Source organism: Lactuca virosa, chromosome 2 (genome assembly GCF_052849685.1).
Source record: "Lactuca virosa cultivar CGN04683 chromosome 2, Lactuca_virosa_CGN04683_v6, whole genome shotgun sequence".
In the NCBI taxonomy this organism is placed as follows: domain Eukaryota; kingdom Viridiplantae; phylum Streptophyta; class Magnoliopsida; order Asterales; family Asteraceae; genus Lactuca; species Lactuca virosa.
The window spans coordinates 310,620,312-310,630,337 of record NC_136427.1 but is presented as its reverse complement, the minus strand read 5'-3'; the positions used below and the strand labels follow the sequence as shown (position 1 = coordinate 310,630,337).

The following is a 10,026-nucleotide window of genomic DNA, read 5'->3' as shown; positions in this document are numbered from 1 at the left end:
CTTTTGTCACACCCCCGGCCGGCAGCGGAACCGTCGGATTGTGCGTAATAGGGATATTGGATCACAATCATTGAACATACATTGAACAATACATAATAATATAAAACATAAATGTTACTTTTATTGATAGATAAAGCAATACATCGGATTAGTATAATTCCTAATATAAAGGTGCCTTAACAGATAGGCATAACAATAAGCGATAGAAGTCTTCCAGTTTCTTCCTCGATCAACTGCTGCTTCTGAGAGTACAGGCTTCATTCTCACAGTTTCCTAGGAATAAATGAGGTTTTGAAAACGTCAACATAATGTTGGTGAGTTCACCGGCTTGAGTATTATATCTTTGAAAATACTTTTTATGCATGACTTTATTAAGTTATAAAAGTATTTTGATTTATATTGTTAAGATATCTCTTAATCGTATTATACTATTTATAGATACTACAATTTTGATGCTTTACTTTTTTATCACATACTACCATTCTCTTTAGGTTTTCCCCTATCAAATAGAGTACAATATGATATTGTATGTAGTATTATTATTTTATAGACACATACTTCTTATACTTTATATTCCAGAAGTATGCTCTTGAATACTTTTATTCTTAGAGTAATTATACTTTTTATCTCAGAAGTATGCTCGTGTAAAAAAATACTTTTAATTAGCGTGATTATACTTTTATTTCAGAAGTATGCCCCTTGGATACATCTATTTTTAGAGTGATCATAATTTTCTTTTAAATATAAACATGATACTATGGCAGAGTAGCAACTAGGTACAGTGCCTTATCCTAAATTTGGCCAACGCTACGACGAGGTATAATGTTGCTCTAGAGGTTCGGCCAGAGTGACGTCGACGTATAATAATTATCAATATTTATACGGACAGAGTAACGACGATGTATATTATTTATCGATATATATATATATATATATATATATATATATATATATATATATATATATATATATAGAGAGAGAGAGAGTGTTATGTTCATATAACTTTTATCTATGGTTGTGAATGTATGACTAATTGTAGAGCAATCAATAGATAAGGGTAATATAATAATTTTCAAAAATTAATAAATTAAATATCCAAAATTATAACCCTATATTTATTGAATAAAACGGTAAAACCCTGATTTATCTCTTCTTTCTTCTCGATCGTCGTCACATATCATTTTCTCTCTCGCCTTGTTCATCACCGTTCCCCCAAAATCCAACAATGGCGTCCGAAATCTATGGATGTCGTCACCGATCATCAATGACATGGACCTTCACCAACACACCACCTATGACTCACCAATGACATGTTGCTTTACCTCCTGATTCCCCCACCTTCGTCCCTCTATATCTTGATTTCCCCACCGTCTGCGTTTGCATCATAGTAGGTAAGTATAGTTAACAAGAAAAATGTTAATTTAGTGTAAATTTATCTTTCTGCTACTGGTACCCCATCTCTTGTGCTGCAGAATTTTAAGGAAAACCGGCTTACATATGAACCCTAGGAATGGCCGAATGACACTCTCTCCGCCGAGTGCTTCTGCGGGATTGAGACTTCCCTCAATCGAGCCTGTTATCTTTGTTATCTTGGACCCCATTCCTCCGTTTTCAACTTAAATCAAAATTGGGAGAAACTATAAGGAACGAAGGATGCAAAAAAAGCAGTTCTAATTCATAAGGATTATTTTTTTAGTCTTCCAATTTAAGGTAAAATTCTACATCTCATTGAATATGGATCCATTCCGCTTGTTTGCCTGAGTGTTTTGCTTTTGTATTGTCATGCGTGCTAGAAGCCCATCTCTTTTTGTGCCTTGAAATGTCATTGTGGGTGATGAAAATCTAGAGTTTGTAAAAGAATTTGACAGTATAACTGATTAAACCATGTCCTGTTAAGGAAATGATGAAGAATAGGCATACAAGTAGTGTTATTATAATTATATTTATGTGATTAAATTTTATGTTTCTGACATAAGGAATAATTTAGGTCTTTGCCGGCAATATGGCATCCTCATCCAATAGATAACTATTTTAATCAGTTTTTTTAAAAAACAATGTAATTTAACCAATAAAAATACCTTAAAAATTATATAGGGTGTCTAAATGGTAAAATAGGGTGTCCATTTAGCCAACCCCCATAATTGACGGTAAATAAGCACATATTATTGGTTGTAGAAAATTTCTTTTGACAACCACTTTTTGATTCTTGCATCATGCATGGCAGATTTATTATGAATTCATCTCCTTAATAGATAAAACTATGAATTTTTCTAATAAGTATTGTTTCCTTTATTTATATCTTATTTGAGATGCTTAAATCAACATGTTTTTAACTTTTTCTTGATATCCTTAGTGATGATAATTGGAATTTGAACTTCACTTACTCAGGTGAAGGAACATTTGGAAATATTTTCTAATATAAGAGGAGTAAACGAGGAATCTTTAGAGAGCAGTGTGACTGAAATGTTTGATAATAAGGTTAGTTGTTGAAGTAACTAACATTGTTTATATTTATATATTTATTGTTTTTAATTTCTTTGGCTATAGGTGGGATTGGTAGATAAACTAAATAGTTTTGTAAGTGCTCGTTTCGGAGGCAAGAAAAGAGGTTGTCTATTGTGATAACATTAATTGAAGACAATAAGGTAAATTTTGTTGATAGAGGGGGAGGTCTATGTTGTAAAACAATTGCATATATATATTTATTATTCTTTTTTTCTTCTATAGGTTGCTATTATTGATGAACCAACTAGTGGAATGGATCCATCTACAACATGATCCCAGAATAAACCAGAAGGAAACACCCGATGTGTGTGACGATCGGCTCCGCCTTCTCTCTTAAATTGCCTCCGTCGCATAAGGTTCAAGAAGCTGATCACACACATTGACGCTCACCCAAGCAAAGCAGTACAATCAATATTTACTGTTAACATCTCCGCATTCGCATATTCTTTAAGAATACAACAGCATTCTTGAAGAATGGAATGTAGAGGAATGGAGCTCCAAACCAAATATGTACTGAAGAATACTTCAAGTATTTGTAATTTCTTTTCATGTATTATTCTTAAAGAATGTCTTTTATTCTTTCAAGAATGTTAAATAATTCTTTAAAAATGTAAGTTATGAATTTCTAATTTATGTATTATTCTTCAAGAATATCATTTATGCACTTGTAATTCTTGTTTTCTTCGTCCATTCTTATAGAATGTTACTTATTTCAAGAATGCTGTTTATTTATTGAACAAAAATAATCTATATTCTTCAAAAATGTTCTCTGCAATTGAAACGTATTATTCTTGTAATTCTGCAAGAATATTTGATTCTTTGTTAATTTAAACCAATTATTAATCCTTATTCTCCAAAAACATCAAGTTAAAGTTTAGGATAAAACACTATAAAAATCAGATAAAAATTGAAATTAATATGTGATAAAAAATCAGTCAAACCATATCTTAAAATCCGCCATTCCGTAATTTGTTTAATAATAAAATGTCTAATTTACCCTTTGGTGGTTTCCATATAGAAAATAATTAATATTTTTCCATTTAATTACCATAATGGCATTGTTGATCATAACCATCAATTCTTTTACTCAGCCCGTGTGTATATATATATATATATATATATATATATATATATATATATATATATATATATATCCATACGGGCAGAGTAACGACGACGTATAATAATTATCAATAGTGTAACGACGACGTATGATAATTATCAATATTTATACGGGCAGAGTAATGACGGCGTATAATAATTATCAAAAGAGTAACGACAACATATAATAATTATCAATATTTATTCGGGCAGAATCACGACGGCGTATAATAGATATCACTTAGAATTGACTATCATAACGACTAAGTGACCATCATAACGACTAAGTGTAAGGTTATCCTAGGAACTTGGCCAGTAAAACGACTAGGCATAATATCATTGTTAAAACTAGACAGAGTAACTACCGGATATAACATTTATCATATAATTTTGGCAGGGTAACGGTAGAGTATCATATCAAATATTTTGAATGAGCAGAGTAACGATATTAAATATATTTTTTGAAAATAATATTTATAACGTAACAATATATAACAATTTGTAATAAAATACCAGGTATCCCCCTATATTTTATAAAATGATGGAAAAAGGGGTCGTGAAACTCACCCTTGAAGCGTGATACCGTTGGTGTAGGGTAGAATCGGGACTCGGGACTCCAAGATTGCCTTGGGATCGACCAGATTCAAGAATAAAATAATAATAACTTAAATATATAACTAATATATAAATAACAATAATTCTTTAAGATTTTGGGAAGAAATCTCGAAGGAAAACGAGAGAAAATGGAAGAAGTGTGAGGAATGAAGAGGCTTTGCAACGCTATTTATAGGGCCATCAGGGGAAGTACGCCCTACGTATAAAAGTGGTACGCCCTGCGTACTCAAGGGGTGAATCCGGTGCTGACACGTGGCAGCATTCTGATGGTCCACGTATCTCCCCTTCTAGAAGCATGTAGGCGTCGCGCGTAGCACGCACCTCACGCACAAAAACGCTGATTCTTGTAAAATCCGTAACTTCTTCCTAAGAGCTTCGTTTTTGACGTTCTTTATATCCACGCATATCTATCGACGAGTACTACAACTTACCATTAGGTTGTATTGGCTAATTCCGACTTTATTTTTAGCCTTTATTTTTATACGATTTAATGATTTTGCGAAAATCATATATCTTTCGTACGGACTCCGATTTTGGCGTTCATTTTACCAAAATTACTATCTTAAAGAGTACTATGATTTTCTTTTTGGTGACTTTAGCTAAAAGTCAACCATTCTTATCGTAGTTTTCGACATTAGTAATTTTTTATTACGCAGTTGATTTTTATATCTTATAAAACTCATATCTCCTTCATATGAACTCGAATTTTTATGAATTTTATATTTCTGGGATCGAGAAGACGCGTACTTTATATATATATATATATATATATATTGTAACACCCCGATTCCTGGATGTGGAACTTGAGGATTTAGTGCAAGTTGAAGGACCTACTCGACGAGTTGGTTGGCCCCAACTCGTCGTGTAGGAGTTGATCAAGACGCGTGGGTTAAGAAGCCTACTCGTCGAGTTAGAGGGATGGACTCGACGTGTAACACCCATAAAAATCAAGCAAATTTAAAACTTTTTCAATCATCCAAAAGCCATTAGTTATTACAAAATGTTTTAAATATAGTTTAATATCAGAGTATCCCAGAAACCATAAGTCCAAAACACGAGGATGTGTACGATCGCGCCTTCGCCTTGCCAAAACTTCTGGATCACCTGAAACAATAAACTGAAACCGTAAGCACACAGCTTAGTGAGTTCCCCCAAAATACCCATACACACAACAATACACATATAATCACAAACAAACATCATACTATGGGTTCAATCATCCATCGGGATTGAATACTCCCACGCCCATCGGGTTGGGATGCCAACATACTATGGGTCCAACCAACCATCAGGTTGGAATACCCCAGGCCCTCAACCATCGGGTTGGAATGCCAACATACTATGGGTCCAATCATCTGCAGGATGGAATATCCCAGGCCCACAACCAACAGGTTGGAATGCCCACATACTATGAGTCCAATCATCCACGGGATGGAATATTCATGGCCCACAACCATCGGGTTGGAATGCCCAGGTCTGTTGGCTCTTGCACAAAGCAGATAAGCCTGAACCACCAATCAACATGTGCACATATATCAGATAATCATCTACAGTCTAGAGAGACAACATACTAGGGTCCAATCATCCACAAGATGGGATACCCTCAACTACCAATCAGGCATGTGCACATATAGCAAGTAATCACATAACAGTCTACAGACAGTCAGACCAACTACAAGTCACTAAGCATAGCATCATCCTACTACCAGGATATCGATCTAAAAAATCATAATAGCATATAACCATCTTATCTACCAGGATACCGATCTACCATATCATAATAGTAACAAATCCGAATAACAATTCAAAGGGACGGCCTTGGTGTCGTAGACCCTTGAGTATAGTGAGGATAACTCACCTGGCACTGCTGAAGTCCCGCAAATAAATCTCTAGTTGCCGGTTGACAGATTCCCGAACTGTCAACATCAAACAATACCCAATTAATAATTAGGTTCCAAGCCCAAGGTCCAATTCACACTCCAAAGGCCCAAAATTCAAGTAATGGGCCAAAGCCCAACATATGGCCTAATTTTCCAAATTGGGCCCAGACCTCTACATGGTCTTTCCTTAAGGCCCATCCAATTATTCTAGTCCAAACTCTTGGTATTCCCATGACCCAATATCACATAATCATAAAGGCCCAATAATGCCCCATTTATGGCCCAATTTTCCAAATTAGGCCCAAGACTCTCACATGGGCCTTATCCTAAAACCCATACAATTATTTAGTCCATTTACTTATTCTTGGAAAGCCCATTAATAGTCCAATCACCAAAGCCCAATAGAAAGGCCCAACTCAAGGCCCAAGTGAAATTAGGGTTTCCACATGAAATGACGATTAGGGTTAAGTGTTTCTTACTTAACCCATTAAGGACTTAATCCATTAAGTCCAATATTGCCTTAGGTTAATTTGCCAATGATTATTAATTATTATTTTAGGTTTAATAATTAATTCTCGTGCGGTCCGATCAATCCCAAAATTAGGGTTTCAAGGCATTAGGATTTTCCAACTTAAATACTGACCCATTAATCAAATGGTTGGGCTTTTAGGTCAATTAGGGCTTCATTGGGCCCATTAGGGTTTCATTGGGCCCACTATTTTGTCCAAACATCCCCAAATGAGTCAAAACGCAAACGAAGCACACCGCCACCCAACACGGCGGTTGGTGGCGGCAGCCACCACCTCACGGTGGTGGTTATGGATTTTTCTATTATTATTCTGGCCGATTACAATACAATTTACAACGAAATCCAAATAACACACACACACGTAAAATAATACACACTCACACACACAGCCGCCCTGTGGCGGCATGTGATGGTCGGTGGTGGTGGTGGCCCTCTTGTGGCGTATTCTGCTTGAAAACGGAACCCAGCCACCCACCTAGTGGCGTACGGCGGCGTCAGCGACTCGGAGTGGCGGGCAGCAGCAACGTCATCTGCGACATCCACCATGGCCGACAGCCATGGTGGTTTTTCTTGGGTCTTTTTCTGGCCAAACGAACACCTACACCCGCATGTCACGGACCGAGTTTCTGGAAAAATTTCACGATCATCTAGAGAACTCTGGAACGATCAAGTATACTCGAGAAGTCTCCTGAGAGATCAAGAATGCTCTACGGGACCCTTGAAGATACTAGAATATTATAGATGTCCGTGGAACAATGGAGAACGATCCGGAATAATCAAGAAGGCACTAGACGAAGCTAGAACGACCCGGAAGGCTTTGGAACGATCTAGAACACGCTAGATCATACAAGAACGATTTGGATAATGTCGGGACGACCTAGAGATTTCTAGAACATCGTAGACAAGTATACCATATTCTAGAGTCTTGTAAAATCCATGTATATAATAGGAAGAGTCTAGATTAGTCAAGAATGATCGGGACCTAGAAACTTCCATTTGAGGAGGTGTAAGGTTCCTATAAATAGGGAGAAGGGATCATTTGCCCAAACCATCGAGAAGTTGCCTTGTAAAGAAGTTGAGTTATATAATAGAAGCTTTCTTGAAGTGTCCCTTGTCGTAACTCTTGCTTCCTAAGTTTGTTAGTACATCTAGATCGTCGAAGTTAACCTGACTTAGTCGGAGAAGCACTAAGTGGCACACGGTATTGACTAGTCTAAAAGAGTCATCCTGTGAGAAGTGGTATCAGAGCCAGAGTTCGTACGAGCAAGAGATCGTAGCAATGGAATGAGGAAGTGATGTAGCTAACATTACCCCTGTCGTCGAAGAGAAAGGAAGGAAGTCCAGGAGGAGGGACCAATCCGTTGACCCTTTGGCAAGCTTAGAAAACAAGCTTACAAAGGTGGAGATTAGCGTCGGTGAGATCCTTGAGTGGAAGGATGCCGTCGATCAATTCATTGCTGAGATAAGTGACACGAGCGATGGATTGAAGGAGACCATCGGTGTCATCAAGGAAGAAGTCCTTGGACTTATCAACACCTTGCGGAATGAGTTCCGTGAGAAGGTAGACGCATTACAAGCCCAAGTAAACTTGTGCAAGGCAGCAATCGCCGAAGGGACCATTGCGAGAACGTTGCCGCACACAGAAGCACCCAGACCATTGAAGTATGGAGGTAAACGTGATCCCAAAGAACTTGACGAATTCTTTTGGTCGATGGAATGCTAGTCAAGTGAAGGAAGACAAGATGAAGGTAGATACAGCCGTACTTTACCTATGCGAGAGTGCAGCTCTATGGTGGCGAAGGAAGCACGATGATATTGAAAAAGGATTATATACCATAGACACATGGGAAAAATTCAAGAGGCAACTTAAGAGTCAATTCTGCCCACATAATGCTGAAGACATAGCGATGAAGAAACTTCGTGGGCTAAAGCATACTGGATCCATCCGAGACTATATAGTCGAGTTCACGAGCTTGATGCTAGAGTTACCAGACATGCATGAGAAGGACAAACTTTTCTATTTCATGGATGGACTACAATCTTGGGCCTACAACGAGCTCAAGAGGAGAAATGTCAAAGACGTCGACAAAGCAATTGTCGTGGCAGAAGTTCTAATGGAATTTCGAAAAGAAAGCACGGTTAAGAAGAATAGTGGGGGAGAACAAACTATGTCAGAACCAGAACCAAAACAAAACACACCCCAACCTTTGAATACGAAAGGAAAAGCAATCGAAGGAAGAAACCGAAGAGAAGAACGGAAGGAGATCAAGTGCTACTTGTGTGATGGTCCTCACTTGATCCGATACTGTCCGAAGAAAAAGACATTTTATGCGATGGTGTTGCAAGAAGAAGAAGAAGAAAAAGAAGCTCACATGAGTTCCATGCGACTTCTGAACTCCATGACAAAAGACGAGACAAGGGAATCGAAAGGGAGTGGTTCTAAGGTAGGAAGTCTCATGCTAGTTAAAGACAAGTTGAATGGAGGAAATACCAAAGCGCTAATAGATTCAGGTGCGACTCACAACTTCCTTTCTGAAAACGAAGCAAAGAGATTGGGAATCCACTACCTGAAAGAAGAAGGCCAGTTGAAGGTTGTCAATTCTCCCTCCAAACCTATCCTGGGAGTTTCACGGGGAGTACCCATGAAAATCGCGGAATGGGAAGGGAACATTGACCTAGTAGTCGTACCGATGGACTACTATAACATGGTATTAGGAATGGAATTCCTAGACGGAGTACGTCCATGGTCATTTGAAAGCGATAACACGATGCGTATTACTAAAGGTAAAATCATTCACATCGTACCAATAGAAAGGAGTAGAACAAGGTCTCGAACGCTATCATCGATGATGTTTAACAAAGACCTTAAGGAAGTTGGGAAGATACGGCAAAATACCCTAAGTTGGAAGAAGGAAGATGATTCACAAGCGACTAGTAATCGAACCAGGAAGTATGTGAAACCAAACCACATAGTTCGATGTGTCGACACATATTGGTGCAAGACGGAGTCACGATTATCCTTAAGAATTCCTCCGATATATCCTGAGGCTACAAGAATACCCACAACAGGCGAGGAAGTAAGAAGACAAGTGACACATGTTAAAAGACTTGACGAGGACGTCAAGAGTTTAAGTGGGGGAGGGTGTCACAGACCGAGTTTCTGGAAAATTCCACGATCATCTAGAGAACTCTGGAACGATCAAATATACTCGAGAAGTCTCCAGAGAGATCAAGAATGCTCTACGGGACCCTGGAAGATACTAGAATATTATAGACGTCCATGGAACAATGGAGAACGATCCGAAATAATCAAGAAGGCACTAGGCGAAGCTAGAATGACCCGGAAGACTTTGGAACGATCTAGAACACGCTAGATCATACAAGAACGGTTTGGAT

General features: G+C 37.8%; 1 long non-coding RNA gene across 2 annotated transcripts; it reads left to right on the top strand.

The window, feature by feature from the left end:
- Positions 1 to 1,152: 1,152 nt before the first annotated feature.
- On the top strand, positions 1,153 to 3,156 carry LOC145161666 (uncharacterized). 2 transcript variants are annotated; one of them, XR_013738596.1, is made up of 5 exons: positions 1,153 to 1,391; positions 1,473 to 1,710; positions 2,389 to 2,478; positions 2,548 to 2,645; positions 2,728 to 3,156. It is a non-coding gene; the product is annotated as an uncharacterized LOC145161666 (long non-coding RNA). The 2 variants fall into 2 exon arrangements; XR_013738595.1 differs by having other exon boundaries at positions 1,153 to 1,710.
- Positions 3,157 to 10,026: the final 6,870 nt, after the last annotated feature.